Below are 25,828 nucleotides of genomic sequence, written 5' to 3'. Positions count from 1 at the left end.
ATTTAAAGAGAAAAATGAAACAGAAATGGCAGGGAAAAGGGAGGCAGACATCATGGAGATAAAAGGGGATCTGGCAACAGAGAGGAGACCAGAGGGAGGGGAAGGGAAAAAGTAAATAAGGATGAAAATGTAACGTGTATATGCACATCACCTCCTGATGAATGTAAGGCAAACATATTAATAAAAATGGAAAGAAAAAATAGAAGAGTAGATATGACGGTCATTATAAACAGTTAAACGATCAATTATATCTGTTTCACTATCTAGCTCCTTTTTGCTAAAACGAGGCACCCCCTGAATGCCACCATTAAACTCAGTTGAATTAAAGACACATAAACCCCTTTTCTTCCATCAAAGGCAACACAGTGAGTATAGAACACAAGCACACAGCTGTTGCCTTATTTAACAATATAAAACAGCAGACAGACCATTGCATATGACTATACCACCACAAATCACTTAATTTTTCTATGTTGGCCTTAAGAAATGGAGCTAGAGAATTATCCTAACATGACCGAAAAAAAGATAATATCCAACTGAATGAAAATAACCATCTAGTCATCCTGGAAGTTTATAGTTAACTGGAAATTCTTAAGAATAAAAAGATTATAGGTGCTGGGCTGTGTAGCTCAGCCATGGAGCATGTGCCTAGCATGCTCAAGACCTGGGTTTAATCCCACCACCACTAAATAAATTAGGATTATAGAGATATAATTTACATTTATTATTATCTACTGAGTTCCACACATGGTAGTACACATTATAATATTTTTTCAATTTGATCCTCCCAAATATATCAAAGACTGTTGAAAGAATTTGCTTGACTTCCCCATGATATTAACTATTAGATCCTTTAGGGCTGAACTGAGTCTCATATGATATTTGTATCTAGAATGTAAGATAGAGCCTGGCTAAGAGTAGATACTCAATAACTATTGATTGAATGTACATTATTTGGTCTGTCTTCGGCTAAGAATGCCAAGATACAGAATTACAAAACTGTCAGAGAGTTGATGAAATAAACCCAGGTCTTCCATCATTTTATTATATTACACCAATGCTACCTAAAATTTTTCAAAGAAAACACAACCAATGCGACAGAAGAAAGAATGCATGTTCCTCAGGTGGCTTAGTCTTATGGCTGGGGGTTGATCTTCACCAGTACTAGATGTCCTAAGTCTGAAGTTATCTATCCTGTCATCTTTATAAGATGACGCGATGTGAATGCTTCACTTTTACCCATGTGATGCTGTTCGCCCACTCATCGTTAGTGAAGTGGTGCCGTAAAAGTTGAGGTTTAACCTGCACACCTGGTAACATCAGCTGGTTCCTAGGGAACGGGAAGCTTGGAGGGTAGATGCTTGAGTGCGGTCTCGTATGGTTCTTGGAAGTGGTACCATCAGGGAGGAAGTGGACATGATCTCCTTCCACTGCCTCCTACTCACTTGCTGCAGCCACACTGGCCTCTTCCTTGTTCACTGACTATGTCATGCAAGCTTCCTTTCCCCAAGATACCTGCATCATGGTTTTCTCATCTGCTTCCAGTGTTTGCTCAGTAGCATTCACCTGATGGAACCTTCCATAATGACCTTGCTGTCCAGTGTCTGTCAGCATGTTATAGATATTTGTTACCTATTTACTATGCATTTAGCATCCCTAGAATTCAAGTTTTATAAGACAAAAAATTTTGCTTTGTTCAATCTTCTAATCCCAGCTCCAAAACAGTGTCTGCCAAACGGCAAATATTTCAATAAATATTAGTTGAATAGGGCCGGGGATTTAGCTCAGTGCTTCTGCCACCTACCTTGCAAGCACAAGGTCCTGAGTTCGATCCCCAGTACCAAAAAAAAGAAATATTAGTAGAATGAATAGATGCCCGTCTTCCAAGTGCAGAATAAAATGGGGAGGGACACATCAAACAAAAATAGAATAACCTATCTTTTCTCAAATTGGGGTAAAAAGTAATCTTTACCATTTTAAGTATCACCTTTGTTTTAAAAAATAGTATTGCTGTCCTCACTGCAATGTAAAAGCAGGATGGATCCCAGTGCATTGTAATCTTGGTTCTCAAGGTGGCACGCCAGTACGACAGGTTTGCCAAACTCTCCCCTCTCAGAGCTTTCCGATTTTGGCAGAGTAATTAGGTACTTCTTTCACAGGGCACATTCTGCGAAGGAAGATAGCATAGAATAAAAAGTGCTCACGAAGTTCCTCTTTGTTTTCTAGGTCATTGTTAGCATCAAGTTATATTAGACAGGATGAGTCAGATGCTTAAATGCAAGGAGAGAAACTGTTCCCATGGCAGGGTTTCTTAAAAACCACACCAAAAGAGGGTACTAAAATTCCCAAGGATAATACCACCCTGCCAGAGAATTGTCTACATGGATGATTTCAAATGAATTAAACCTCAAAGATGAAGGCAGAAAATGTTAGAAACAAAGGCATGATTGGAAAGACTTTACTCTAAAAATGAGCATTTTTTATTATTTTCTATCTTGCCAGCAATTGTCTGTGAAGTAGATGAGAACGATGCAGCGTTAGTCTGCAGTTAAAACTTTCAGTGCAGATGCTTGTGTGTGTAAGTCTGATGAACCATGACAGAGCAGAGATCAGGGACAGAGGGGAAAGTGACCCTCAGCTCTCCAAGGAGGAGAGCGCTGCTCGGGGTCCATTTCCCCTTTACGTTTACCCTTGTGAGCTGCTTCCCAGAAACTGTATTATCTGAAATTAATATTTCTGGGCCAGGGATTTAGCTCAGTGGTTTCACCACCTGCTGCCCAAGCGCAAGGACCCGAGTTTGATCCCCGGTACTAAAAAAAAAAAAAAATGAAGTTAATATTTCAATGAGTTTTTAAAGTGTGCAGAATACACATAAACATGAAAAAATGCTTCAAATATCGTGAGTTAGAACAAAGCTGCCTAACTTAATTTCAAAGTTTATTTATTCACTACGTAGATTATTAATTTGAAATCTGTTCATATTGGAAATCTTTTCAAATTCAGTAACATTAATAATGATGGGTTCCTGATTTTTAATGAAGAAAACAGAATATTGTCGACCAAGACTAGTTATGAAATTCTAGAGTTAAGTAATTCAAATTTAATTTCATATAAATATTTCATACGATCAAAACAGTGCAACATTGACACAGGTAAAATCACAGGCTTAAGATACTTTATGTAGAAGCATCCCGAGCTTTACAGAAAAGACTCCTAAAGAGAATCTATACTTTTAGAAGATTTATGTCATTTTTTTTTTTGTCTTTTTCATTTTTTAATTTACCATGCAATGAGACTGACCTTCTTTGGGACATCTCTCTGCGATGACGTTTAACACACACAAAGCTTAGTGCAATTACCACCACAGTGCAGTCGGGATATAGAACTGTTCTGTCGCCCTCTCCCCAGTAATACAATATTTAAGATTTTCAGCCAAATTATCTCACGCAGGACAAGGGCTGTGAAGTTCAGCCCAGATTTATTAATAGTTTATCTGTTTTTATTGTCAAGTGGTATTCCATTGTCTAAAAGTGCCAAGATCTGTTTTGTTTGTTCACGTACTGGAATATAGCTGGGCCATTTTTAGACTGGGGCAATTATGAAATGAAATTCTACAAATGCTTGTAGTGTTTGCGTGGAAATGGCCCATCAGTGCTTCACAGCAAAACCCAAGAGAGAAACTGCCAGGTCATGTGGTAAGTGTACGCTCATCTTTATAATGAATGCCCAACTGTCTTCCAGACTGGTTGAATTATTTTCTGTTTCCACCTACAATACATGAGAGTGGCAGCTGCTCCACAAGCTTGCCAGCACTTCTTGCCTGGGTTTTTTAAATTTTAGCCATTTTAATAGATGGGCAGTGGTAACTTACAGTAGTTTTTGTTTATGTTTCCCTAATGGCTAACGCTGATCATCTTTCCATTGCTTATTTGCTATGCACATATAAGCTTTGGTTAAGCGTCTACTGAAGTTTTTTGCCCATTTTGAAATTGGACTGATTCTTTTCTCTATAAGTCTCCCCCCATCTGCCCACCAGTAGTGGGTTAGGGTTAGGGTTAAGGTTGGTGTTCTCAACTACCTGCTCTACTCATTCATTCTGTCAGTCAAAGCTATCCACAGGTAGAAAAAGAATAAAGATATTAACCCTATATTAACTAGAATCAGAACATTGTTTTCACTTTTTATTTTTAATATAACATATGCACATATTAATAAAGAAAATATAAAACTTTCTCTTCTATGAAAAATAAAACTAAATTTCATAACAAAATTATTAGAGAATAACGCCAGTTCATACACTGTATACAATAATCTTTTAAAAAATGACCAAAATGTTACTCACAATGCAAATCATAGACAAAAAAGATTCTTTTACAGAAAAGAAACAAAGAGATAATAGCATAAAACTTTCCTTTCAGTGAACTAAAAACTTTTAATAAAATAAAATCAGAATACCCTGAAAGTTTTGAACTGGTTTTATAGCTTACAACCTTGTGCTATGGTTTAGATCTAAAATGTCCCACCAGATTCTCGTGTTCAGAGGTGGAGACTTGGGACCATGGCTGGATCGTGGGGCGCTGTGCTCCTCAGAGAGTTCCCGTGCTGTCAGCAGGCGGGCCCTGGTGGGAGGGGCGGGTCCCTGGCAGCCTGGAAGGAGGTGTTGTTGTCATTGTTCCTCTCTCTTTTCTCTCTTCTCTCCTCCTTCTCCTCTTTCCCCTCCCCCTCCCCCCTTGCCCACTGCTTCTGCTGCTGCTTCTCCTCCACCTCCTCCTCCTCTTCTTCTCCTTCTCCTTCTTCTTCTTCCTGTTCCTCTTCCTCTTTTCTCTCTCTGTCCATCTCCATCTGTCTCTGTCTGTCTCTGTCTCCCCCTCCCTCTCCTTCTCTCTCTCTCTTTCCCTATCTCCCTTCCTTCCTCTCTCCCATCCTTCTTCCTCTCTGCCTTGGGGTGAGGAGCTTTCTTTTGCCATACCTTCCACCATGCCATTTCTGCCTTGGAGCCAAGCAGCCATGAAGTAAACTCTCAAAACCAGAGCCAAGATAAGCCTTGCATCTTGCACTGCGCACAGTCATTTCCTACGAGTAACTTCTGCTGCAGTTAGTTCCCATTGCTACTGGGAGAAGCTATCGCTGGGGAACAGTAGATGGCTTGGTGTCTTTCACAGTAATTTAGAGAAAAGCCTTCTAGACATGGACTCCAGTTGACACCTAATCTGTTTGCTCTGTCCAGACCACTTTCCCAAGCAACAATCTCCTTTCTCCACTGCTGGTCTGGTGCCATGAATACCTCAAAACATGGAGGTCTAGAGGGAACATGATCTGATTCCTCATCCTCCTTAGTTCTATATTTCTACTAATTCACACAGCCTTCAATCATAGACTTACTGAGTAGGAACCATGTGGCAAGAACATGATTTTCATTTTCTTTGGTAACCCTGAATTATTGGCTGAAGTTTGCATATCTGTTACTAAACATAAAATCAAAAATGTAAAAAGCTTTATGAAAATTTTATTATAGCTGTGACTTGATTTTTCTATATAACATTATCAATTAACTTTTTTACTTGAAATTTTGTGAACTATTACTCTCTATATACATAATAAATCTTAAATGGAATAATAGTATAGTAGCTAAGAACATAATTGCTTCCTTTTATGTATGGGCCTCACCAAAAAAGCTCTATGTTCTTATCAGATAAGGACCACAATTCATTCTTTATGCATTAACTGCTTTATCTGAAACTATTTCACACATAATGCACATGCTTCTTACATGAGAAATTAGTGTCTAAAACTCAAGAATATGAATAGGCGTTATTCATTCATTCAACTGGTATTCGCTAAATGTCAACTACAAATCAAGCACTGTGCTAGTCAGAAATACTGCAATGAAGAGCTAGACCTACATCTGCCCTCATGATACTTACATTCTAATACAGGACTAGTACAGTCTAATTCTGATCATAATTATAGACTTATTTCCTATTATTCACCTATTCTCCTTTAAAAGGAGATAAAATCAGACACTCTTTCATCTACCTCATACTTTGGTTCTTCTTTGTTTCACAGTGCTTTATCCTCATCCAGACTGTCCTGTAAGATTAAATACTAGAGGTGTTTTTGGCCAGAGGTTCTGGACTTTACCCCTAGTCTACGCTGTCAGTCTCTGTTTCTTGCTCATAGCTCAGTCTATAGATTTCCTAAAATAGTAAAGACATGTAGATGCCCACCCGATAATACACATCAACAAACTCAAACGACTAAAAAAATCTCCTTACTTTACCTTTCCTTGAATCCTGACTAGAACACCAGGAAAGCTCTGTCCAATTTTTATTGCAAATAACAAGTAGATTTTTATTTACATTTAATCAAAGCCTGACTCCCAATAGTGCAGCCTCTATTGGTTCGAGTTCTACCCCCTGGAATTACAAATGAGTAAGGCATTCATAACCTTCAAATAAATGCTAACACTGTTCCCCTTCCGTCCTGAGTAACTACAGCTCTTTTGACGAGTCCCTATACACAGAGAGTAGACCATGTTCTATGCCTCTCAGACTAAACCGCTGGCATATACGATGAAAATGGGGGAGGGCAGTTTGCTAGGGCCACCCTAACAAAGCCCAGACATGGGCGGCTTAGGCACAGAAGCTTATTTCTGTCTCACACTTTTGGAAACAGGAAGTCCAAGGTGTGTGTGGATGGCTTCCTTCTGCGGGCCTGAGGAACGATCTGGTGCAGGCCTCTCTTCCTGATTTACAGATGGCTGCCTTCTCCTCTCATCTCTTCACACTGTCTTCCTTGTATTCATATCTTTGTGCCCCAGCTGCCCCCTTTTATAAGACTGTCAGTTACATTGGAATAATACTAACTTTAATGACCTTCTTTTAACTTGATAATCAGACTACCTTCCAAATTAGGTCACACTCAGGACTTTCCACTAATCAGCTTTCCATTACTATAACAAATACGTGAGATAAATAACCCTCAAAGAGAAAAGGTTGTTTTAGCTCTCAGTTTGGGAGTCTGTGATTAGCTGGCTCTAATGCTTTGAGCATCCTGTGGTGGGGTCGACTAGAGAAGCAAAACGATTCACCTAATGGTCAGAAAGTGAAAGACCAGAAGACACAGCAAGACGGAGATGGGGTTCCGCAGTGTCCTTGGGAGCTGTGCCATGGTGCTTGAAGGCCTCCCCCAGCCCCACACCTCAACCGTTCCGCCACCTCCCAGCAGCACCACGCTGAGGAACATGCTGCACCCATGGACTGGCGGGGGACACTCATAGCACACTCCAATCCCAATCATAGCACACTTCAACATCCACATTCCAGGGTACACAGTTCAATCTACAACAGTCTGCCTGCTGATCCCCAAAATTCATGCCCATTCACCCCATCCCAACATTCCTAGAAGTGTTAATCAACCTAAGTCCCTAATCTCAATGAAATCATCCAAATCGGTGATGAGTGAGACTTGGAGTAGAACTGGGACAAAGTTCCTCTCCATCTGCAAACAGAGAAGTTATCTGTTTTCAAAAAATGCTGGTGGGACAGTCATAGGCCAGACATTCCTATTCCAAAAGGGAAACTTGGAAGAAAAGAAAAAGGCAATGTCACAAACAAGGTTGAAAACTAGCAAGGAACATTCCATGTGGTTTTAAGGCTTGCGAATAATCACTCTTGGCTCAGTCTGCTGACCTCAAAGTCCACCACCGTGATGGCATCAGCTACTCCTTGACATCAAGAAGTCGGCCACACCTTCTGGACCTGAACCTGAGATCGGCCTTCCTGCCCAGCCCTGTGCCTTCTGGGCCTGTGCTGGTGATGCCAGCATCACTGGCTTCTGAAGCACCCACTGGCCTCCTGCCCTTTCCTCATAAAGCCCATCTGCCACCCGTAGCCCCAACAACCCTTTCCTGCCTGTAGAATCCCAGAAGTTTATGTCTTCCTTCATTTCATCCCATTCCTTTCCCCTTCTGCCTAAGTTAATTGGGTTTTCACTGATATAAAACTCTCCGAGAAATCGTGTTGGATTCCAGTGGAATTCACAGGGGTCAAAGCCACCAGACAAGGGTGCCCTCCACAGATCCCTCCTGGGGAACTGCCTCTCAACTCCTGGCCTTTCTTGATTCTGCTGACTGGACCCACTGTTCTCATCCCCTTTTGGGAAGTAGCTGCCCTTCACACCTTGGATGTTTGCTCCACAATATGCTTCCTTGGGAATTTTGAGGATTTTCCAAACCTTCAAGCTCTGCTTAATTTGGCTTAAGAACTCCTTCTCTGATGGAAGCCAGGATGTGCCTGCAACACTGTGCTTGGAAATCTCTTCAGCCAAATAAGAACTTCATCATTTACAAGTTCCACTTTTCACACAACAAAACTAGACCCAAGGAGGTCCAGTTATTTGCCACTTTGTAACAAGACTCACCTTTTCTCCAGCTCACAACAGTATGTTTCTCGTTTCCATCGAAGACCCAACCCCTAGCACCTCTGCCATTCATTTTTCTACCCAACAGTGTCTTCAGGGACCTCAAATCACTTCCAGTCACTTCCCATGATCAAATTCCAGTTTAAAAGATTAGTTACAGCGCAACCCTACTACTTATACTGAGTATCATAAATGATGGCTATGTATTGTCTCAGTTATGAGACTAGAAGTCTAGAAGTCAGGGGGCTGGCAGGGTTGGTTCTTTCTGAGGACGATGGGGACAGGATCTGTGTCAGACTTCACTCAGAATGAGAGATAGGGAGGGAAGAAGAGGAGAAAGAAAGTCAGTTGAGCAATGAGATCTAATACATGGCATTGATTGACAGCTTGCTACGCACTGAGCACTTTTATTTACATCATTATAATATCCCTTTAATGCATATAATCTATGCTTTATAGACAAGGAAACTGAATTACAGAGTGAGTGAATTATCCAATGTCAACTAGTGTTAGAACCCAAAGCCATTAAATTTCAAAATTTACACTTTAATCCACTCCACTTCCTTGCAAAGGAAAAATGAAAAAGAAACACGGATATGTCTTAAATAAACAAAACCCACTGTATAAAAACCTGCTAATTCTAGTTACATTATATTTGAAACTAGAATCTTGCACGTATCTGCCTAGATGCCATAGTTCAGGGCAACAAAGCAATCTGAGTATGTGATGAAAATTAGTTTCACTCCAGCAATAAACTAATTTTATAAATGAGTTATTTTAAAAAATAATTATGTCTGAATGCACACTTGTCAATCTTAAGCCAACTTTTGAAGAGAATCATTGGTCTCATGGGGTGTAGTATGTTTGTTCATTCACAGTTCAACTAGAATTTATTTGACCTTCATGTGTTGCTACAATCTAGAAAATTTAATGTGTTACTTTCTTTCTTATCTTAGAGATGGAAACACTGTCCCAGGATTTTATCCTAGCCCCTTGTACCTTCTAATAGACATTCCTGAGATGTATGTTTAGGGTCTCCTAGGTTAAATACTTACTTCCATAACTATCATTTCTTTGAATAGTGTTTTGGTATGAAATCCACACTGATTTTGCAAACACTAGGCTGGAATTTTAAAGTTTAATTTGTGTTCCATTAACTAGAACCAATGTTTTCATTTTATTTTTGCTTATTTAGAAATTTTAGAGAAGAGTCTAAATTCTATTCCTTAATCTTTAAAAATTTTTTGCATTATTTTGGGTATAGATAAAATTTTAGAAGCTGCCCAAGCTGCCACTTCCTACCAGCTGGAACAGCGCACTCAGGGATGTCTAGTTTCTCCTTCCTGTCTATCTGTCACCCTTTCTGGGTTCCATTTCCTGGATTTCCCGATACATACTGGAGTTTCTTGGAAGGTTCCCTAAGCCCTGCATGTGGACTTGAAAGAACTGGAGCAGGTTTTCAGTAGGATGCCTACACCCAGCATCAGCCTGAGACGTGGGATCCTAGCACTGCCTGTCAGCACCCAGATGTAGAAGTTCTCGCTGGTTTCCTCGAGATTTGGACAGCATAAAAGGACACAGCACCAAGAAGTGCTTACTGTCTCGCTTTTCCTCACAATACCCAGCCCTGTGTCCTCCAGGGTTTTCTTTTTATGTTGCTTTTTTCTATTTACTCGCTCTGCCCAAGCTCTCTCTGCAGAGCCAGTTTCTCCCTCACTCTTCATTTTACTTTTTCAAATAAACTTTGTCACTGCTAAAATAAAGTAAAATAGGTCTGCTTGCCATACACTGTAGCCAAAGACAATTTTATCCTCCCCAAAATGTGAGCACAAAAGAGAACCAAATGAAGAGAAAAGGAACACCAATACCCTCCCCCTTTAGAAAAGTGATTTCTATTCTCACATCACAGCCTATGATTACAGTTGTAGACTCCAGCGGAGATTTTACAGCAAAGGAATTGTGCCTCTCAAGGCAGAGATACAAATTTCTGAATCGTGACGGCAACAGCTCAAGACTAAAGATAGGCGGTCAAAACACCATTTTCTGTACATTTTCACTTGTTAAAAAAGCAGTTACAGTACATCATGTAGAATGTTTATTGTTTTAACCCTGCAATGGCTCTACTGGGAGAAAGATCCATGACAGAAAATATTATTTGATGCCTTCCTCTATTCACATGGTTGTTAAAGTGGTCATGGCTCTTTCTCAATATTTTCAAATGTATGTATATAAATGTGGATAGTGGACATCAACAGAACAGCCTCATTCTAATAAACACTGAGTTTACGTGTGCCCCTCTCACATGGCCAAGCCCACTCTCTCCTTGGGGCCATCCACTTCCTCTAGATCTTCCAGTGGTCCTGCCCTTGCTCCTCCCTCCAGTCTCTGCTCACGTGCCCTCTCAGAGAAGCTGCGCCTAATGACCTCCAGGAAACAGCATCTCCACCGTCCCTTGCAGTTTGTTCAGCTTTGTTCTTCCAATCACTTCCATCACTCCTGGGCATTGCTGCTGTCTGACACCCCCACTGAGCCAGAATAAAAGTTCCAGGAGGAAAAGGACATTGAAAGTTTGACTTACACCCTCGCTCCAGCACCTACACGGGGCCTGGCATGCAGCAGGTATCCCACATGTCTGCCTCAGAAAGAAACTCACGTAGTTCGACTGCAAATGCATTTACTCTGGGCTACCACTGAGCACCATATGCTTCATTCTCCATCACTTTAACCAAATTCTCAGGCAATTTCATTTTTGTAGCCACTGAGAAGAGATGCTGAGAGACTCGCTCCAAGCGGCAGGCCACAAGCAAGGAGAAGATTTGTCTTAAATTCGCTGATACTAAATGGCCATTTCGCCCTCACTGCTGGGGCTCCACTGAAAGCTGAACCTTCCATAAGCAGAGACAGAGTGCAATTCTCTGTCCTTCGAGGGAACACTTCTTGCTAGATGGAAGGCAAGGCAGGCATGAACTTCTGACCTTCTCCATGGAGTAGCTGCTCCGCCAGCAGCAGGATTCCCTCTTTCATATCGCACAATGGTGATACTGTGTACCAAGGAATGATTCACAGGAGAAGCAGGAGCCCCGCCAAAGACAGAAAGACAATCTGCACAGAAAGCTATCCGCGGAGAGGGCTCGCTTTGATTTCAAAACTCAAGGCCAGCAGCGGGGGATGGTACTGCCCAAGGCCGTCACATGTCCCTTAGGTAGAAGACCACAGGTCTGGGGCTCCTTCCTTTCTCTCTAGGGTGGACTTCCGAAAAGGGGCTTCATTTTAGTAAAGAAACCGGAATGTTGTTCGAATTTAATTTTCACAGCTCAATAAATATTGGAGAAAAATGAGGAGGAGGAGGACAATAAAAATTTGGCAAACATTTCAAATGTAGATCACCAAAAATACGTAGTAACCTATAATGTTTAGTGGGAATTTTTAAAATGCCTATTAAAATTCCAGATGGATAATAAAGAAATAAGATGCCAAGGTGAGAGACTTGTACATCTGTATAAAATTCTAACTGATTCAGTGTTCAAAACATTAAGCTGGTTGTCAGGGAGATTTATGGGAAGTGTAGTAATTCCCTTCTCAGTTCTAAGCTGTCACTTACACTGGCCAAAAACATGGCATTAAAATTAAGAATTATCTTGCCATAGATAACACTGTATTTCCTAAGCAGTACTCTTGATATTTTTAATAAATTACTAAGCACAAAAATATAGCAATCTTTAAAGAATCTGCATGTGAAAATACTTCTGTTTAAACAAATTAAACCCCCCAGCAAATTGAAGAACAATCAAGCAGAGAATGACCTAAGTGAATGAATTATTTATCAAGAGTCTGTGCTTTGACATCAAACCTAAACCAGGTTCTTCATCATCCTCAAGCAATTTTCTGTTTCTCAGTTTGTCAGCCACAGACAGAAATGTTCATACCAAGTGTTATGCAGGGTAATTCATGTAAATGAACAAATTACAATTTTAAATTTACATGGCAGTGCATTTGCCATGCAATCTGGTATATATATATTTGGATAGTATACTCCTTACAAGATCTAAAAAGTGTTATAGATGTGATCACACTCATTTATAGGTATTCGCTGTAAAGAAGGAAATTCCAGTTTCAATAGGGCTCCTAGTTTACACACAGTTACTTGATGGATTACCGTTTGTTCAGTAGCACAAACTTAAAAATAAAATTTTCTTCTCAGGGACAAAAGCAAGCCTTTCAAAGGAAAGGGCAAATATAGTATGATCTTTAAAATAACATACAGTAAGTTTTTGGAGATTAGCATACATAAAATTTCATGGAAGGAAGAGCAGGAATAATACCTCACTGTCCTGATTTGCCTACTGTACTGAGAACAATGTCAGATCTTTATTGTTTTATTACAAAGTGCAAAAAACTATACAAATGGAACAAATATTTCCTGAGGGATTATTGGATTATTTTACTAAATACTTGAAGTATTTCTCAGGTTATGTTTAACATAATTTCTCTACACAAGCTTTACTTTACAGAAGACTTTGTAGAGAAAACGTGAAGCTGACAAAATTTCAGGTCAAAGCACTACTAATGGTGCTCCAAAGGCTTTTCTGTCTGTAATTCTATGTACTTTTCGTGTTACCCATGGTTTTGCAAGTGTAGCTTCATGACCAGCACCACTTGGGGTTATTTTTCCTACAGGTATTTTCTACCTGATCTGAAAGATCGCTGCCTTCTGAAACAGACACTCTGGGATTCGGCCCAGAGGCTGTGCTTTGAAAAGTTTTCAGGTGATTGTGATGCATGCCAATCGTTTGGAACCACGGCACTCTGCCATGCTTTCTAAGTTGATATCACAGAATTCCAGCACAGCTAGAGGCCAAAGGAAAAAAGCCAGAATTATATCTACTTGGTCAGTTTCCTAAATGCAGATTTGCTGAGCTAGATGGTAGCTAAAATAGTGAGCATGGGCTTTCTGAAACTCAGAAATGTTTAAGTCAGAATGAAAAACAGGTTCCACCTTGTGAGTTAAGCCAAATAATTGTGACTGCCAGAGACACCAAGATAAAAGGTTTATGAGGTTGCATTCCATGGGGCAAAACACCCAGGATGAACATCGCTGTGGACGAGGGAGAAGCATCCACGCATTATAACCTGATCTCCCAGGAGCACCCGTGATTTTATTAACACCTGAATAAGTTCCCATGCAAGGAGCCAACTTCAAGATGCAGTTTTTGTGACAGTTTTTATGTTATTGCAAGTAACAGTGGGATCTGAATATGGAATTGAGCCAAAGCAACCCAAGACCATCACAAACACAGTCCCTCTTAGTGTGGCTGCATGCACCACCATGCCCGAGAGTGGCTCTGAAGAGCATCTTTGAGTTTAGTAAAAGTATCACATTACTTACACATCTGGGGAGGAGACCTCTAAATAGAGACTAGAAAAGAGGACAGGCATGAATAGAATTTCTAGCCTGATGACATAAGCATTATCCCCACCCTACATTTCTGCCTTCCAGAGTTGTTGCCTTGTTTTGCATGTTTGACATGAGAATTGTTTCAGGATTTGTTTGATGTGTGAATATGTCTAGCTCCCTAGCCAAACTGGCAATTTCTTTAAAAGACAGGGGTCTTGTATTTTTTTTCCATTGAGTGCTTCCCACAATAACTTCCTGAAATATTTTCCTCATACAAGCTCTTGAGTACTCATTAAAAACAAATTAACAACAAAAAGAAAATAGCTACCAACTCCTGGGTGTCTACTGTGTTTGACAGCTTTGGAAATATAATAACTTTGCACAATATGTATTTCCAACTTCATTTGTGCACTTAAAGTTCAGAGATTCAAAGCTGAAAACTACTGAAGTCTCTATTCAAACCGAGCCCTATCTCACTCCAAAGTGATTTCTCTAAAAAATCAATTGCTTCACAAAAGAGTATAAAAAGTCAATGGTTTTGAATGCCTACTAAACCTCCATCTGTTCATAATTACCTGTGAACTGAAGCATTTCTGTCACCTATATGCCCTCAGTTTACTTCTGTGGAAATGGAACTACATTAAAGAACATTATTTTGTGGTATTCCAATTAGTGGGGAAAAGGTCTTGGCTCTGGAGCTGATTTTTTTCCAAAATTGTCAATTAGCTAATGTTCATAGCTGGCTAGCCTTGGGTTTTCTTGATAAAAACAGCCAGAACAGATTTTTCAGCCAACAGAACACTTTGTTCCTAGAACTATCTAAATGCAATCAGAAGAATCTTCAAGACAAAATAGTCATTGATCCAGAGCTTTTCTAAGATGGCAATATGTCACACTGGACTTTATGCTTGACGCAATGGATCATTCAGTACATGGTTGGTCCTAGACAAGTTGAAAACCACAGGGTATGTTAGTTTCTCCTGCCTTTACTTAAAAATATATGCTTCAACCAGTATTTCTGTATGACAGCTGAAATAGATTGTAAGACTAGTTGCATCTAAGTCAGAGAGGTAACTGGAAATGCCTTCCAAAAATAGCTACGCAGAAACACTGAGTCAGAGTGCATCTGACGGTGCTATCCCTTAGAAGTTTTCTTCCACTTCTCACCTACTTTTCAGTAAGTATTGTACCACTTCAGGTTTATTCTCTCTCTCCTCTAATTCCACTTTCAGAAATTGAAGAATTACTCTTTTGCCAAAGGTGCTTTCCATGCCAAAATGCTGATATTGAAGACTTCAAATTGTCCCTTCCTCAGAGGAATAATCAGCTTTATAATATCTTCTCAAGCAATCTAGATCTATATAAAGTTACAAGAAAAAATAAACAGAAGACTCAAAAGGTTAAGATACATGGACTTCTGAAGAACTCAATCACAGAAATAGATGCATAACAAAAATGGTAGATAATCTTTGGGGCCACGGCAAGCTAGAGAACTGTACAAACCTGCCCAGAGACCCCTTGAAGGGAGAATCTCTGGCCATTGGGAAACAGATCCCTTAAATGGCAAACTGGATCCACAAACAAATGGCATCTGTGTCACCCTCCCCTGGAAGTTAAAGGGCAAGGAACCTAATGTTTAGGAGTTTAAAATTCAACTCTACTGAAAGGAAACAGAAAATTCAGCAAATGCAGTCACAATGCATTAACAAAGGTTTTCTGTAGCAGTCTCCACCTAGTCTAACTGGCCAAAGCAGTAAAATTTCATATCAGAGCAGTAACAGTGATGGGCATTTCTTGGTAGCACAGAAAGCGGCTTTCTACTTCTAAAATACAGGACATGGCATTTTAAAAACCAAAGGAAGTGGGCTGGGGATTTAGCTCAGTGGTTTTGCCGCCTGCTGCGCAAGCACGAGAGCCCGAGTTCGATCCCTGGTACCCCCCCAAAAAAAACCAAAGGAAGAAGAGAGTATGACCTACTTTGTTTCGCTATTGACGCTGATGCTTCTATCTGAAGTCTCTCAAATTACATATCGTTATTGTGATGGGAACACAGCAAAACACCTGCATAGGCACTCTAGGAGTAATGTTTACAGTTAATGATTTTGACGCTAATCATTCTTTTTTCTTCTTGAGTTGTCTTAAGCGGCTGATAGTGCTGATGACAGCATCATTTCTGAACACTGCCAAGGACTGTCATTCTAGTCTTGATACAGCTGAAATAAATACCTCAGCACTTTCATTTCACTTCAGCTACGTAGCATCCTGGGAATACACGTAACATACCTTTACTCACTCATGGATTCTTGCATGGAAGTCACATAAAGCTGGTCGTGAAATGGTTCCCTTAGAAACCTCCCCAGTTACTTCCCATGACTATCTATTAATAAAGAACCCAAATAAGTACTTCTTACGGCATAGGTTTTTCATAGCTGGGAGAGGTAATGACTGCCATTAACATGTGCTTTCTAAATTATTTCTGTGGGGCTTTTGTCTCTCCTTTGTTCAGAGACAGCCCGGCAGATAGGCTCCCCTAATAAAGGCTTGTTGTGGCCTGGTCTGGTCTTGGTTTTTGGCCCTTCTACCTGACATTTCTGGTGCCGTGACTCGGATGGTAGATGGTCCATTAATGGACGATCCCCCGCAGGACGGGGTTGATCGACCTTTTGGCCATCTCCAACGGACCTGTCTGCCGTTGCCTGGACCCTCCGGGGCTTTCTACCTTTGCCATTGCTGGCGCTACACATCCACACCGGTCACCAATGTCTGGGTGCGTAGGGAGTTCAGCCTCCCTCTCGTCGGGTTCTCTGTCTCGTTCTCTCTCCCTCCGGGGACTTCTCAGAAATCCAAGCGCTTGGTCAGAGAAACCCCCACGGCCTCTGGGCCCAGGACCGTGCCCCTGGGAGACGTCCCATCGGCCCGCCTCCTCTCGTTCTCTCCCTATGGGAGACTCACTCGGAGACTGTCAAAGGAGACAAGGACGCTTCTCCCCTTTGTCCCTCTCCCAGGGGGCTGCCTCCTCCTCACCCACTCTAATATGGGGGCCCAACAATCCAAACCCCCTCCCTCAATGCCTCTGGGCCACCTCCTGGCACAACTCAAAACCCTCAGATTGTTGAGACCAGACTTTAAGCCAAAAAGACTTGTTTTCTATTGGAATCAGGTTTGGCCTCAGCATAAATTAGATAATGTGTTTCCATGGCCCAAAAATGGCACTTTCGATTTTAACATACTGTATGATTTACACAACTTCTGTCAGCACAATGGCAAATGGTCAGAAATCCCTTACATACAAGCCTTTTTCTACCTATGCTCTCGACCCTCCCTCTGTCAAACCTGTTCTCCTTCTCAAGTACTCCTACCCTGAGCTTCGCCGTCCACCCTTCCCAATTCCACTCCTGATTCCAACACCTTCGATCCAGCTGATCACCCACCACACACACTTCCCCCACCTTATAACCCTCTAAACCCTTCTGCCTTGTCCCATGCTTCTCCTCCGCCATCTTGTGACCTTTCTTTACTTCCTCCTCCCCCATCCTCACCATCTCCCTGAACCCATTCTCACTACCACCCTTCCAACATCAGCCCCAGCCACACAGATGCCTCTCTGAGAGGTTGCTGGGACCGAGGGCAATGCTAGAGTACATGTGCTGTTCTCTTTCTTTGATCTTTCTCAAATTAAAAAATGCTTAGGCGCCTTCTTCTCTAATCCTGATGTCTATATCAAAAAATTTCATTACTTGACTCTGTCCTATGATCTGACTTGACAAAATCTATATGATGCTGACTTCTACCCTTCCCCCCAGGACAAGAAAAGAGTTTGGATGGTGGCTCAGACCACAGCAGATACATTTTATGCTGCTGATAACACCAAGCCAGTGAGAAAGCAGGGTGTCCCCCCAGAAAAGACTCACAATGGGACTCTCAGCTAGGCCAGACAGAGAGAGGCCGCAGAGACCATCTGACTCTCTGCCTCATAAAAGTTTAAAAAAGACAACTCACAAGTCTGTTAACTCTGATAAGACAAAAAAAAAAAAATCATGATTTATGAAGGAAATATATCTGTTTGCTTGTTGGTTTCACGTTTGTTATAAAATGTTTACAGGAATAGAGTTTTCATTCCTTCTGATTCTAATTCTACAACAGATCTCTGTTAATTGACTTATAAAAAGTTTTGAATAGTCTTATTTATAATTAACCTAAAAATTATAAAGATATTTTAATTCCATTGGGCTAAATATTTGAGTGCACTCTAGTTTTAGAAATTGTCTTATATCTTTGTTTTTTGTCCAATCGTACAGCTGTTTTGTTTATAGATAAAGGTTATTAAGTTCAAGGCATGCTCCCCCTGGTGAACAAAGGAGTGGCCGCATGGAAATATTTTCCAGTCTTTGTTCACTAGGGGGACCGCAACAGTTTTGTCTGACAACAGACTACCTGATAGTTTTCATAGCCTTATAAAAGACTTATATCAATAAATATTACTTAAATATATTATTATACTGTTTACATCAGTTGTCATCAAAGGGATAAATTCTAAATATGCTATTATGGTATGCTTACACTGGTCATTTTTAAAGGACTAAATATCCTGTAAAAAACAACAATAACAAGGTTTTATTTTTTCTGGTGTACTAAATGTATTTATACTCTCTGACTGTACAGGTTTTCTAATATTCATTTATGATAATAACCTCTTTTTGATTCAGGTATTTGCCTTTTTCATACATTCCAGCTATTTATAACAACAGATACATTTATGGGCTGAGATATTTTCTTTAGATGGTACCCTATCAAAAGATAATAATTTATTTATTTTTTTTTTAAGATAATAATTTAGGTAAAAACTTTTGGTGTTTTTTTAAAAAATGAGTATGTTTAACAATGGCTATTTTATATCAAGATGGACATTTAAATGTGTTACAAAGGTAAAGTCATCATAATTGTCATGTTAAAATATTATTTGTGGCTCTTTTTCTGTAAATTTTCTACAGGAATTCAACTACTAAAACAACCATGACTGATAACAATAACACTTCTCTATATTTTAAATTCCAAAATGCTTGTTATTCAGGTAAAATTATAATAGTTAAATTCATTACTCTTGTTACAATGCTAATGCTATTGACCTTCTCTTCTGGGTGTTCAACAACTAAAGTTTGGAGACCAAAACTAAAAGGTAACTGGGCTATGAGGTCAGCCAATATTTTGGCCCTGGCCCCTCAAGGTCAACAAAGATCCAGGACATGAGGGAACCTTCTCTACAGGGTCCTACATCTTTGGTAAGTCACTCAACCTCCTAAACAGGGAGATTGCTGGACACCAGAGGACAATGTACTGTGTGCCAAAGGAGGGTCACCAAGAAAAAAATCTCCAACACTTTCACTGAAAGCAACTTGGTCAAGCAAGGCCATGACCCATCCTGACAGCTGACACTGACAGAGGAGCAGAGAGGCTCTATGCATGGTTCCAAAGTAATGCCTGGGGAGACTTAACTGACCTTAATAGATAACAAGAGGTTCATATTGATTGACACAGGTCTCACTTTAACTTGGTCTTAAACACCCGGCAGAAAAATAACCAAAAGAGGTATAAAATAATGACATAATAATAAAGCTAGACTTCAGAAAAATTAAGACATAGCCCATCCATAAAAATCTTTTGGTTCACTCATGACACAGCCATTTCAAAAAAAAAACACCAAAAAAATCTTTATGGACTAAATAGAAGGGAAAATCATTAATTAGCTATAAGTGTGTATAGATTCTCTTCAGAGAAATTAAAATAAGTTCTTTACAGGTGTCCAATCCTAGAAACCACTGGTCTCCAGATCTCTCTTTTTAGATAAGTGTTTTCCTGATTATGTGATGACTAATTAACTATCCTGTAGTGATGAAAAAAAAAACCCATAAAGTAAGAGTATTGGGAAAAAATTACCTGCTTGTTAGCCACAGTCAGGATAAGTTCTATACCAAGCAGCTACAAGATTTGTTCCTTTTAAAATAATGTACATCCTTTTTCTCTGTTTATGATGCCTCTTCTCTCACTGTGCTCATATTTCCTGGATACCTACCCATGTCTAAAAAGATCAAGCCTTTTATGTTACACTTGATCTCCTTAAGTTGGCCAATGTCCTTGTTGAGGTTACCAGTTCTCTTTATTTTTAAATATATCTAGGAGGCCTCCAAAAACTGAGAGATACAGGAATAAAACTGTCCTTTACACAACTATTCCATGGCTTTGCTGGAACTATCAACGTAAAATGTGTGTTTTCATGGCTTTGAATTTAAAGGACAAGTAAGGTTCATAGTAACACTACACTCATTGGTATGTTGGCCTCCAAAAGACATTTGCTCAGTTACATACACCTTTTATATTCCAAGAAAAGATTATACAGATTATATAAATTGTGTTTATCACATTTCCACTCATTCTCTAAGAGCAAAGACATGACACAGGGGCCCTTAGATCAGGAGCTATGATCTTTTACTTCTATAACAGTCTCTTCTATAACAAATGAGCCCTTGAACAACCAGCTGTCTCTGTAAAACCTATGTAAATAATGAAAAAAAATTACACTTCAAATGAAAAAGACTTAAGACTCAATGGGCCAGATAGATATGCCCCCAAGGTACTAATCAATGGTGGGGTACATTTGGTTCCTGGAGCTTATGGTTCCCCTGGCTATTACCACTCTTGGGACCCCTCAGTATTTGTCTGATCCTCTGCTTTGGACCATGCTTCTTTTGCTGTTTTCAAAATTTCTTGCAGGAACAAATGAGGGCATTCACCAACCGGACAGTCACGGAGTTCATCATGGCAGGGTACCAGCCAGTACGGCAAAAGGAAAAGGTCCCCACTTGCCACGGGCCTCACCAGATCCAGGTCTAGCCCCGATCTTCACCCCTAGTCAGCAGGAAGCAGCTCCAGAAGAAGAGACCTTCACCCAACTATCATGCAACAAAAGCCTGGAATGATAGGTCTCCCACCACCTCAGCAGCTATTATGCATAGTAGCTGCCCTCTTCCTGTGGTGCCTTGCCCCCTCCCCTGTGTGACGTCATGCCAAGATGGTTGCTCCCACCAAAGAACAAACCCTTCTTCCCAGCATGCCCCTGTTCCCACCTAGAGAGTAACCTAATACTCGCTCACCTGCTACCACCTAGTGACATCACCGGCTCCTCCATTCCCTAGCCACTACCTCACTCAACCGCTCCTCAATTCCTACGAGCCCCACCCCCACTCCTATGAAAGGCACTTGCTGTCCTGGCCATATTGCTTTTGTCTCTCCTTTGTTCAGAGACAGCCCGGCAGATCTGTTCCCCTAATAAAGGCTTGTTGTTGCAAAAAAAATTAAAAATAAAAAAATAAATAATTTCTGTGGGGTTTTTTTGTTGGTTTTTTTTTGTACGGGGGATCGAATGTGGGACCTTGCGCTTTCGAGGCAGGTGGCAGAACCACTGAGCTAAATCCCCAGCCCAGCATGCGCTCTCTAATGAATGCATTCAAAGAAAATTTAATGGAGTTGCTTGGTGTAGAAAAAGTAATTAAGCTATTAAAGGACCAGCTGCCATTTTCTAAGCATATAGTCATAGTATTATAAATTAAAGTACAAGAATTAGTCACCTATCCCTAGAACCTAGTCATGAGACAATAAAGCTAAGGTGCCACAATTTAAATTCTGTGCATCTCCAGGTTGGACTGTACCTGGTTTCTCCTTTATTCTCTTCCTGAACTTCTTGCCTGACCAAGTCAGTCTTTTGCTTTATAAAACTCACTGATCTTAGGTATGGCCAAGATAGACTCCAGTCCTTTGAGCTAATGTCTGTCCAGAAGCTTGTGGGCCTCTCCTTTCCCATCTGGAAAGGATGCTCTTCTGAGATAAATTCAAGGCAAGGTCCTGCTCTGCCTGGCCTGGAACCTTCTTCCAGCAACACCTCCTGCAGCCTCCCCCCCTCCCATACACACATATGTTCACACTTCCATGCGAGTGATCATGCACGCTACTTGTTACCCTCATAATGTTCTCTCTCTCCTCTACACCGGTGCACTCCACCTCAAACTCTGGTCAAAAATCACTCAATAACCCCGGTCTTGGGAGATCTCCTGACACCTCCCGACTGAGTGTCCACAAGTTGGTATTTCCATTGTACTCAGTGGGTGCTTTTACCACAGAACTTTTTGTATCATACACTTGTTAACTACATATTAATACATGTACTTTCCAAGTTGACTGTGAACTACATGAGAATTCAGTCTGGCATCCCTTAGTGATCTTTATGTCTTAAATTCCTGCTACAGGGTAAACCCACTGTAGATACAGAATCACTCACCTTGTGCTGGTTAAGGAAATAGAGCCTAGAGCCAGAATATTTACCAGTGACATAGTCAACAGTCTTCCAAAGCAGGAACCCCTCTGCGCAGGTCATAGGAAAGCATGTAGTCCACACATGTATTTCAAGACACATTTTCCACTGTTGGGCATGTGTTTCCAGTTTCATATAGAACACTAGGAACTTTATGACCCTTAAAACATAACTAACTCACTTTACAAATTATTGCTTTACATCAATTTTTAGTACTATGCATGTAATGAAACCAATTTGAGTGCCTCCTACATAGAAAGAGTACAATAAAGATATGGTGAATAAGTGAATGAATAGATAAAAATAATACTTTAGCTTGAAGATGTACATTAAGAATCATTCATACACTGTTTACTACTTTATCTACAAAGGCTGAGCATATAATGAACTTTCAAGATTGATCCCTAGAAGTGCTTGAGAGCTGAAAATGATCTTCTGAGAAAGCCCTCTCTGCTCAGGCTCAGAACTGACATGAGAATGGAAAATGAGGAAGGACTGGTAGAGCATTGCCAGGAATAACACTGAAATCCCAAGGAAAACACAATGGGAAATAAGAGAATGAAAGAAACAAAACCCTACTATAACCTAATAATCTCTCTCCTTCCTCCTGTTTAAACCTTTGGAAAATCACAATAATGAAGTGATTGGTCAACATCCATGGACAAAAGGGTAGAAATATACATCACTGCAATACTGTCATAAATCTAAAATTTGAGAATATTTATGGAATTCTATCAATATATCATGTAATTTAAAAAATACTTAATACTCTGTTTTTGAAAATGGTTTCTCAAATAAAGGCACTGCTGGGATAACCAACAGTTAATTGATTCCCAAGCAATTTAAGAGAGCTGGTGGCTGGGAACAGTTCTTCTGAGCCATGTGTATGATATGAAAGTGATGAGAGTTACTCATCAACTACCACAGCTGTCTTCCTCCCCTGCAGATGGTAGGATAGCACTTCCTGGCTCTCCCAAGCGAACAGATACATGTGACCATTCTGATCAGTGATTTGTAACTGGACACCAGTAAGCCGTTCCCTGCCAGGGGACACCATGCAGGGCTCTTCCTGCCCTCTTGCCCTTTCCAGGAGAATGGCTGAAATGGCAGCTGCCATTGGCCTGGGTTCTAGGGTGGCTGTCAGTCCAGCTCGTCCACACCCAGTTGAGTGAATATGAGCAGGAGGAAGATCCAGACTGTTGTACACTTCTGAGGGTTTGGAGTTGTTTGCTCCCACATCATAGCCAACTTCCTGATTTACACCCTGAGAAGGCAGAGTGGTTCTCAGGTGAAACTAGTTGAGATATTTTAATACATCCTCCCTTGTGCATAGTGTTAGATCAAAGCAATAAAGACAGTTATTCTGTGCCAAAATATGGCTATAAATACTTTAGTATAATTATCTCCTTTGTGTTAAAGTTTGGAGATGCTGTGCATTAAGAAAAATCATAAGTAATAGAAAAATACAGGTTGAGTAGTAACTCCATGATAATCTGACTGTGTGTTGAAGCAAAACATTCTTTCAAATGGTCAGTTTATTCCAGTACACTAAAAATGTGATGGTTTATAGTGTAGGATTTATGAACTACATTTTAAACCTTTTATCTACAAGGTGATGGGACATACACCTACAATGTCACTAAAAAGCTAGAAAGCCTCTAGTCGGTCCTTCCTTCAGTCCATCCAAACAATTCACTGAGAAAATGCAAATTAGGAGTTAGCCTTTCTAAAGTCCTCTGTCTCAGCAAAGAGCACTCTACAGTGACAATCTCTCCAATATGATCTTACCTTGAGGAATGAGTAGATTACATGTGCATGAGGAGGGGTGAGAGAGAGAGAGAGAGAGGCTGACTCAGGAAAGGAGTACAACCCTCTCCCTTGGAGAGGGAGCCCAATACCTGGCTCTGTGTGCACCTTCCAGGCCCAATGCACAATACTGGGGCTACATTAATAAACACATGAGCCTGGGCAACAGGGAGAGAAAGGGAAAACCCCCAAGGATCCCTTAGAATTATAGGTGCTCAGTTTTGAGAGAAAGAAACTCCCACTGGATCCGCTCCTTTTAACAAATGGGCAAATGGAGTCACAAATAGAAGAAGCTATACACAGGGTTAACAGAAGAGCCGAGATTCAAACTCGAGTCAGCAGCCTCAGTCCGTTCCTCTTTCCACCAACTCTTCTGATGAAGAGCAGCACAGGTGAGCACCTTCAGGTGAGCTCGTTTCCTAGCTCTGTCACATTCACCTGCTCCTCCTATGTGTCCCAACCTGTGCTAAGCATGGGGGTGAAAGGTGAGAATGAATTTTTGCTTTATGGAAATGAATTCGTGGAAATCTTGATCCATTAATTGGGAATCATCACTGTTGACAATACTTACTGTTCAGTATTTTTTTCATCACAAACTGTTAAGAAAAACTGTCGAATCTTAGGTTTCCAGAGAATGAAGGCACTCATTTCAGGTAAGAAAGCTGATGCAGTCCCTAAAACTGTTCACCTACAGAAGTGGCCACGGCGGTTTGCTCCATACCAAATGTATTTAATTTTTACCCCAGAGTTACCATCTTTCTGTACTGGATTTACTTGGACAACAATACGTGCTCTGTAATCCTTTGAGAATAGGGTCCTGCACCAATTTCCTCGAGGTTTGTAACCACAGACTATGCAAAGCTGAACTCCAATTAATAGACAGTAAAGGCTTTGTTCTCCTTGCCTGCTGCATGGAGGGAGGAGATGCCCTAACTCTTCACAGCAGCCTTTGGCACCTGTTGTTAAAGGTGTTGTCATTTCCCCTGCCTAACCTGCTCACCTTTCCAAAGCTTACCCTAAAGGAAAGGATTCGGGGGTCCACGTACATGTCCCTGTTCCATTAATTTAGCAGAAGTGTATGCCTCATTTTATAGCAAATCATGTAAAACTCTATTCCCTTCCAAATTTAAGCTCATAAAAACAACACAGCATAAAGAAAAATGAAAGCAAGGCAAGAAGCAATGGGCCATTAGTTATGCACTTAGGTGTAACCACTATTAAGACATTATATTTTTCTAGTGTTACATTCACACACATATACACACAATAGGTAAAAAACGTTATCATAAATCTTTGTAGCTTTTTTCACCACTTGGCAGTATATTTGGATTATCTTTCCACAATAGCAAATATTCTATCTACAACATGGTTTTAAATGGTCGATAGCAGTTTATTATTAAACAGTGCAAAACTGAACTGTGTTCATTTCTTAGACACATACAATTTCTATTTTTTTCCAGAATTTTAAATAACATATTAGCCAACATTTCTGTACACAGAACATCCATTATTTAGATTCATGGCGTCATTATTTTACATCAACACGGATAGGGACAGATGCAGTGAAGGACACAGGATTTTGCGGTGAATTGATTTTCCCACTAGGGTTTATAAAAGTGCTATTTCTCTTGCTCTAACCAAAAGTAGCAAGAGCAGAGAATCTTGACCTTCTTGATACTAATGTGTGTCTGCTGAAAGCTGAGACAGTCTCTGGGTACAAGTGTGATTTCACAGCTTAACGTGTATAGTAATTTGGAATAACTTGCCTCAGAAAACTTTTAATTATTTAACCATTTTTATTAGTTAGCATATCACCTAGGAAGGCTTGTATAAATAAACAACTG

General features: G+C 40.4%; 1 protein-coding gene across 6 annotated transcripts in view; it reads right to left on the bottom strand.

The window, feature by feature from the left end:
• Window positions 1-25,828, bottom strand: part of Pde4b (phosphodiesterase 4B) — a 541,549-nt gene that overhangs the window by 375,142 nt on the left and 140,579 nt on the right. The gene's annotated exons all lie outside the window — the stretch shown is intronic.

Source organism: Heterocephalus glaber, unplaced genomic scaffold (assembly GCF_053883595.1).
Source record: "Heterocephalus glaber isolate CG9 unplaced genomic scaffold, H.glaber_assembly_v1.0 deba00001442, whole genome shotgun sequence".
NCBI lineage: Eukaryota > Metazoa > Chordata > Mammalia > Rodentia > Bathyergidae > Heterocephalus > Heterocephalus glaber.
The sequence above is the reverse complement of the archived record's forward strand: the minus strand, read 5'-3'. Positions and strand labels throughout refer to the sequence as shown.